The sequence below is a fragment of the Talpa occidentalis genome, unplaced genomic scaffold (assembly GCF_014898055.3).
Source record: "Talpa occidentalis isolate TD23 unplaced genomic scaffold, MPIMG_talOcc4v2.1 talOcc4.15, whole genome shotgun sequence".
Lineage (NCBI taxonomy): Eukaryota > Metazoa > Chordata > Mammalia > Eulipotyphla > Talpidae > Talpa > Talpa occidentalis.
The window spans coordinates 24,864,537-24,872,911 of record NW_023601543.1 but is presented as its reverse complement, the minus strand read 5'-3'; the positions used below and the strand labels follow the sequence as shown (position 1 = coordinate 24,872,911).

The following is an 8,375-nucleotide window of genomic DNA, read 5'->3' as shown; positions in this document are numbered from 1 at the left end:
TGGCGTCCCTGTGACACCACCCTTAAAAGCCCAGTCTCAACCCAGGTGTGCCTACCCATGCAGGCCCACACCCTACTCCAGGTGTCCACCGTCAGGCATGCATTCAGGTCCACAGGGATCTACCATCAATGCTAAAGGAGGGAGGGCGGGAAAGCCTAATGGTTTTTCACTTACTCTATACCAACTCGTTAGAAACTGTTAATTTCCCTGTTCCATAGGAACAGTATACATACATACTGACTCCAGAGTATCAGCACTGCTAACTACACTCTGACCTGATAAGATTGTTGCGATGGGTTAAAAAAATACAGTTATGTACATTCATATGAAACTTTGCATGTAATTTCAGGGAATTCAGACAACCCATAAGCCTCAAGTTAGCTTACAGTATGCTACCCACATCAAAGGATATTCATGGTTGAATAGAGATTAGCTAAATTGGATAAGATAAGCTTCAGGTGCCCTTTAGTTCTTTGATGGACACTCCTGAAGATACAGCAAAAATTCAAGACACAAGGACATTAAGAGCCAATAGAAAGATGGCCAGTCCATGGGGGCAAGCAGTATTTTAGGGACAAAGCTCTGTCTTATATGCCCCATGACTGAAAACCATGTCTGTAGGGTAAGGTAAAAGGTATCAGGTTTTTCTGCCCTCCCGCCATTAGGATAGATGAGTGAACCCTGTGGTCCTGAATGCATGCCTGATGGCGGGCACCTGAAGTGGGTACACCTGGGCTAAGAGACTGGACTTTTAAGGGCGGCATCACAGGGATGCCAGTAGCAGTAGAAGCCGAAAGAGAAGCCGAGAAAGAAGCAGGGAAGCAGAGAAGGCTGGAGAGCTCAGATAGAGTGAAGACTTGCTGGGGGCTGGGAGGCCTGCCAGCCTCCTGGCCCCCCAGCACTCTTGCCTGCCAAGTACCCGCTAAATCCCAATAAAAGACCTGCAAAAAAGCACTGAGGACTCTAACTCCTCCTTTACCCAGTCTGCTGGATCAGAAAACCAGCACTGTGGCCCATTCCTGCCCCTACGGTGTCCTACTAATTAATAAGAGCTGCAAGTCGGTAGCAGTCCCTCTGGTGGAACTTAATATTTCAAGTATTTGTGAAGTCACCAGTGATTAAAAAAAAAAAAGCAAGAAACAAAAGCTCACCGCACAGTTGTGAACTTTGAGGGAGGCCAGGATTCCCAACCACCCAGCTCCTGTGGTTCAAGGTCTGACATTTTCCCTTTCGCTACAACCCCCACCCAGCCCTGGTTCTGAGGCGCTTTCCAATCCCTCTCTGAGCACTGTGTCATGAAAACCAAGTGTTTGTGTTCCCTCTCAGCTGCGTGTAGCACTTGAAATTCCTTCCAGATAAATAATAGGATTGTGGCCAAGAGGGAGCCAAGAAAGAAGTGAGAGATAAGACCTTGAGGTCTGATTTATGAAGTTGAGTTTCTGAAAGCTGCTCACATCGTTCAGTGGTCAGACAGCAGCTGGCAGATTGCGCTCCTCCAGCTCTCCTGCTGCCACCCCAAGGCTGGCCGGGGCTCCTCTGGTGCCCACAGCCTGGAATGATACTCTCGCTTTCCCTCATCTCCAAGCCCCTTCCTCACAGGGAGTCATTATGACAGTCACAGACTCTCATGCTGGGCTTCCCAAGCACAACTGAAGCTACTCTCACACAGATAGCAAGGAGAGCGAGTACACCCACTTCACAGGAAACACGTGCTCATTCTCCACAAATATGGGCCACCTCAAAGCCTGTGCACTCAGAAGAACCTGTACTTTCCGGCTAAATCCCCTTCACTTTTCTAAATGGCCTCCTTGCTTCCATATTGCCTCCTGGTATCCAGGGAAACGACATAGCGGCAAGGCCCAGGCTCGGCGGCTGTGTTATCTAGCTGCCTGTCTAGACCTGCTGCTTCTCACTAGCTGAACTGTGTGGCCTAAAGTCAGTCACTGAGCCTCTCTGGCCTGCTTTCCTAATCAGCAGAATGGAGATAGTAATGAGAGCCCTGAATTCTTAATGTTATAAGGATTTGACAAGCTAATCCAAGTAAAGCACATGAAAAGTTGCCTGGCTTATACTTAACACTCAACAAATATAACTATTATTCTTTACCTCTTCTGGGGTACCTCTTTTGTGTATCCATAGTACAAATATACACCTTACCAGCCACTTTCTTTTTTGTGTGTGTGTACATTTTTTGGGGGGCATGGAAGAACTGGGGTGTAGGCCAGAGGTGCAGGGGTAAGAGGATTCACCAGAGACAGAGGGGGAGCAGAACAGGTGTATCTATTGAAATACACTGCTAAGTGGAGCAGCAGGCAAGACAGGAGAGGTCTGTTGTACCATGTGGTTTAGTTCCCTGGTTGGGAATAGAACTCATGGTGGTGATAACAATGAGACTTAACCCCCAGGCCACCAGGCAGGCCCATTACCAGCAACTTTTAATGGCATTAGTCTGTACTATCCAGAGCAATGGGTGATGGCCCTAATTTGGGGTTATGCAATGTCCTTCCATGATAAGAGTAACAAATGTGACTTAATTGAGCTCTATGTTTCAGGTTCTGCACTAAACACTTGGCACGTATTATTTCATTTAATCCTCACTAAGACCTAAGGGCTGGATGCTGTTGTTTTCCTCTACTCTATCCAAGCAAGATTAATTAACTACCTGATGTAATCCTAAGCAAGCTTTGTGCAAGGGGTAATTGTCATGGGTTGGTGCAATAATGGGATGCTCTGTGGAGGACATAGAACTCTGATTTGTTGTTTTTGTTCTTAGAAACACAAGCCATAGTTTAATAAAAATAGATAATGGTTTTATTAATTACACATAATTTCAGGTATACAAATATATATATTAATTTTAGGAATTAGAAATAAATGACTATTTTTTACTGAGAGTAACGTAGTCGTGGCAGCATGTTCGATGGAAGTTATTTAAGTCATACCCAGTCCTTATACATCTATTTTTCAAATAATCAGGACTTCCTCATCCAAGCTCTTTATTAGGCCACAATAGAGTTACCCTCTACACAAATTTCATTAAGTAGAAATAAGACATAATGTTTCCTCTTCCAGCAAATACTCCCTTTTTTCATATTTCATATTTTTTCATGTACTCCCAAAATTAATCTTAATAGAATGTACCAAATATTGCTTTTTGTTCAAAAGAGCTCTCTGAATTACCTTTCTCCATGGAAAGCTACAAAGGCAGGGTACAGCAGCAAAATGCCACTATGGACTTTGTATCTTGACTTTTTTCTTTTTGGCCTAGGACCCTAATTGGTAAATAAAACTAAATTAACCCCACATTGTAATACTTATTTAGGAATGTCTTTCTGTGTACTTATTTTACACAAAAATGGAAAAATGTTAACTAGTTTGAGCAAATATTTGGCAGACTACAGAAGAAGGACTGTGGGAAATGAAAATATTTTAGTGTTTTGAAGCTGACAAGATTGATAAATGTCATTCAAAGTTTTCATCTCCTTTTCCCACATCTTTCAAGTTGAGTACTTCCAAGAAACCGTGGCCTTTTGTCTCCTTTCTTAGTTTCTCTCTTTCTCTAAAGCAGCCTGGGTCAATCAGACACACAATTGCTAACCATTGGCCACAGTCTTCGCTTTCACCTTGACCAGTGGCTTGAGCTTTTCTTTCATTTCCCCCCCTTCATTCACTAGTATGAACCTGAATGCCAGTATCTTCTGTTTTCATTTCATTTTCATTTTTCCTTTAACCACTTGATCACCTCCAAAGCCTGCGGTTAGGGACTCCTGTTGGTTTTGACTGAATAGTGGATGTCCTTCATGACCCTCCAAACATCTGCTCCAGCTGTGTGTGTGCCTCTTTATCTGCTACTTGAAGCTCTCCTTTGGTCAAAATCTGCTTACAGATTTCAGTCTAGCCATCTGTTCCAAATGCACTGATGAGATCTTCCTTCTTTGTACCCTGACCTTTAGAAATATTGACAAACACTGAGTGGGTCTGGAGAACTTCATCAAGGTCTGTTTCCAGCTGCTCACCTGGCCGAGGACCTTGTTTTTGTAACTGGGGATTTCCAAGCGCTTCCCACCTCGCTTCACCCGCCCCCCAGCCACTTTGGGTTATGGGGATCTGGTTGTTGGGGATTGAAGAACCACAAGGCTGTGGCTCCCAGATCTTGGATGGGGTGGACTAGAGCGGACCAGCCCCTGAGAGCCGCCTGCCCTCTGATGTCAGGCCTGGGGCGGTACCAAGGGCAAGGCGCTGTGTCTAACTTTGTGGCCAGGGACAAAAATATGCCGGCTGACTTATTCATTTGATTTTAAATTTCACACGAGAATTTAGACAAGCCAAGGGAGAAAGGAGGAAGAATTCCAAGTAGAGGAAATCATGGAAATAGGAGGTAGAAATGATCCTGGTGGGTGTGGGTAAAGAATAGACTATCCTGACAGCTGCAATGAGGGATAAAGGTCAGACCCAGGCTGACAGCAGTACTTCCCACGTGATAGATGGGACAGTTGAACCTTGGGGCTGGAAACAGCCATCTTTTGCTTTCCTACTCCATCCACTTTAGGGGAACATGCTTTCTAAATCATCCCCCGGCACTCCCCCAAAATGGGCTCCGTGGCCACATAGTACACCTTCTGTTTCCAAGGCCACGATTTCTCCTTCTAGGCATCCCCCTGAGATTTAGCAAGGCACATTGGCTGGGCAGGAATGTGAGCTTTGTGAGGGCTAAGTTAAAAGTTGATCCATTCCCTAACTATAGACCCCAAAGCAATTGAAATCCATGCCAGACCCTAACCACCCCCTCCCTGTACCTGTCCTCCTTTAAATCTCTTCATTTCTTGCTTCATCCTGACCCTGAGTTTTGGACTTTGCCCTGGGTAGGGGGGAGCTCTTTAAGAAAAGTAACATTTATTTTGCTGCAAAAGCATACGGAATATGGAATCAGGAGAGGGGAATAAGGAGAGTTGGATTTCTAAGAAAGGAGATGGATCAGAACAACTTTTTTCAGACTAGGAAGGGTTCATTGCAGTGCAGTATTTTATACTGCAAGCACAATACCAATATAAACAACACCCCCTCCCTCCTTCCTTCCTTCCTTCCTTCCTTCCTTCCTTCCTTCCTTCCTTCCTTCCTTCCTTCCTTCCTTCCTTCCTTCCTTCCTTCCCTCCTTCCTGTCACCTTCAATGAGGACATTGCAAGCAGGAGGAAAAGAGAATGTCCACTCCCCATCACCCCTGCCCTGCCCTTGCGCACCCCAGACTTGACAGCCGGAGGTCCATTTTCTTGGAGCGATGAATTCCATCTTGACAGGAACGAGAAGCCAGGCTGCATGTGAGAATTCTCTCTTCTCCCTGGAGCCCGAAAGACCTGCCTAGAGTTGCCATGGTAACTCACTAGTGCTCAGGCTCTATTCAACACGAGTGTGATGCTTCTCTAGTGATCACACCATTCCATAGCTTTTATGTTCATTTCACCTTTCCTGGACATCAATTACATGCTGGGGTCTTAGCAGATCACAGGCGAGACTGGGAAACAAATTGCCGCCAGCAAACACAAAGGGAAAAAGCAAAGCAAAACTAAAAACTGGAACTCTATGTTAGCGAGCTGTGGAACTTAGCAAGATGCTTCACCTCTCCCAACCTCATATTGCACTTCTAGTCCATGAAGTGGTGGTGGTGGGGGGTGGGGGGGGCTCGCTGCTTCCCAAATATTTTCCTCCTCCTCCAAATGACTGCATGTACATCATTAATATGCATGGAAATGTCAGCTTTAGCTATAGCTAGAGATCAGCTGGGGGCCTGATAATTTAAAAAAGAAGCTATTTAACAAAAGACCTGTAGAGGAAGCAGGAAAAAGGAAATAAATAGGGCATTGGGGATGGCTGAGAGTAGGAGACAAACTGTAACTTTTTATCCTCCGGTTTGATGGAAGAACACTCACGGTCAATTGTATGTGGGAAATAGAGCCATTTTTTCCCTCTTCTGTCCTTTGTACATAGCCTCCCCCCACCACCCCCGCCCGGGCAGGGCATTCATTCCAAGGCTTTCAGTGGATGCCTGAAACCACAGACAGTACCAAACACTATATATGCTACTATTTTTCCCTTTCCTCTGATAAAGTTGAATTTATTAGTTAGGCACAGTAAGAGATTCACAGCAATAATGAATAATAACATAAAACAACTATAACAATATACTACAATGAAAGTTTATGTCAATGTGCTCTCTCTCAACATATCTCACTGTGTAATATTTCCAGACTGCAGTTCAAAACAGGTAACTGAAACCACACAAAGATGAGGGCAGACTCCTGCACCTACTAGGTAGGTGGTATCTCACTGTACTCAGTGATCAGGAGCTCATTCTCTCTTTCTTGCCTCTATGTGGACTGCTTTCCCCGTAGAAACTTCCTTCCTTCTCTACAAACCAAATCCTACATATGTGCAAGGTGCACCTTAAGGCCCAGCATCCCCGCAAAGGGTCTCTGTAGCTCTCCCAAGCTACAGGAATCACTCACACTCCTGAACGCCCCCTTCTCATTCTTATCATAAACTGCTCCCCCATTTTGGCTACCTTCATTTTTATTGTGGGAAAGACACTTTTGTTTTACAATTTCACTGCTTTTATATTGATTTTATTTTTTTAAAAGATTTATTTATTTATTTGTTTGTTTATTTATTTATTTATTTATACAAGCACTGGGTACAGTCAGAAGCGCAGGAGGGTGAGAGAATTCACCAGAGCCAGAGCGGGGAGCAGAGCAGGCAGAAGGACCGAAGTACACTGCTGAAGGGAGCAGCGGGCGGCAGGAGAGGTCTGCGCGCCATGTGGGACCCTCCTCCGGTGGCCAGGGATCCTGCTGGCGCTGCAGAGGCTGCGGCAGCTTCGCAACCCAGTGCTCAACCGCTGCGCCACTGGGGAGGCCCTATATTGATTTTAAATATGGACAGATGTAAAGAAGGAAGCAGAATTGAGCTATTATTTTCCCCTTTCTAAAACAATAATAATAAAAACAATACACATGTAAAGGTTAGAAAATTCAAACTGTGGCAAGGTACAAAATGAAAAACAGAAATAGACAGCTAACAGCTATGTAGAGTCGGCTAGGTATGAAAGTGGCTAAATTTGTTCAGGTTGCTGTAAAAAAAAAATACCAGGGACCAGGTGTCTTAAAAACAACAGAAACGTGGGGGGCCTCCCTGGTAGTGCAAGGGGTTAAGTGTCAGCACTATGAAGCAATCCACAGCCACTGTAGCACGAATCCAATCCCCAGCCAGGGAGCTAACCCACATGGCATGACAGACCTCTCCTGACTCGCCCGCTGCTCCCCTCTGCAGTGTATTTCAGTCAGTCTGCCTGTTCTACTCCCCACTCTGTCTCTGGTGAATCCTCTCACCATCCCTGCAACTCTGGCCTACACCCCAGCTCTTGTATGCATAAATAAATAAATCTTTTTTTAAAAAAAAGAAACAACAGAAATGGATTTCTCACAGTTCTGGAAGCTGGGACATCCCAGATCAAGGTGCTGGCAGATTCAATGCCTGTTGAGGAGAAACTTGCTCTATGCTTCACAGACAGTGCCTTCTCTGTGTCCTCACATGGTGGAAGGGCTGAGTGATCATTCTGGGGTCTCTCACAAGGCACCAATCCCATTCATGAGGACTCCACCCTTGTGACCTAATCACTTCCCAACTGCAAGACCTTCTAATACCATTACTTTCCGGTTAGGATTTCAATGTATAAATTTGGGGAGAACATAAAGAGTCCATCTATAGCAGAAAGGATTCCCGTTTCCATCTCTTCATAGAGGTGAGGGGACAGTTTTTGCTATCTGTTCTTACCTCCATCCACCTAGTATCACAGTTGAGCAAACAACATCCCCACAATGCATTTTTTGCTGTACGGTATTGCTCTCTCATATACACATTTTTTAATTCCAGTCCAGGTTAAAAGATGTCTTTTTTAGAAAAACATTTTCCCTACCTCCCTGGCTCCATAAACACCTACCCTTTAGGCTTATTCTGAATCAGATTAGTCAGGTTGGCTACCTGATCATGTTGATAGTTTTTTCATTCTTATCTCCATGTGGTTTGGCTGGTCTCCCTCTTGCATGCTCATCCACTTGAAGTCCCCAAAGACCTATGGGATAGTCATGCCATTTATCAGATGTAAGAAAACCAAGGAAGTTAACAAGAGTCTGCCTGATTGGGTCACTCTGCCACCAGCTTTCTTCTCTGTTACTGGTTCAAGTGGATGTATTTTTCTGTGTTTTGTTTTTTTTTTTTCATTCTTCCCTTGTCTTTGGGACTTCCTTAGAGAGTGGAGGCTGTTTAGAAAGCCAGGTCCTTGTAGTATCCTACCCCTATCCATCCAATATTGTGTCCTCAATGC

General features: G+C 44.7%; 1 pseudogene; it reads right to left on the bottom strand.

Moving 5' to 3' along the window:
• Window positions 1-3,462: 3,462 nt before the first annotated feature.
• Window positions 3,463-5,369, bottom strand: LOC119245550 (ribosome maturation protein SBDS-like; annotated as a pseudogene).
• Between the last annotated feature and the right edge of the window lie 3,006 nt (window positions 5,370-8,375).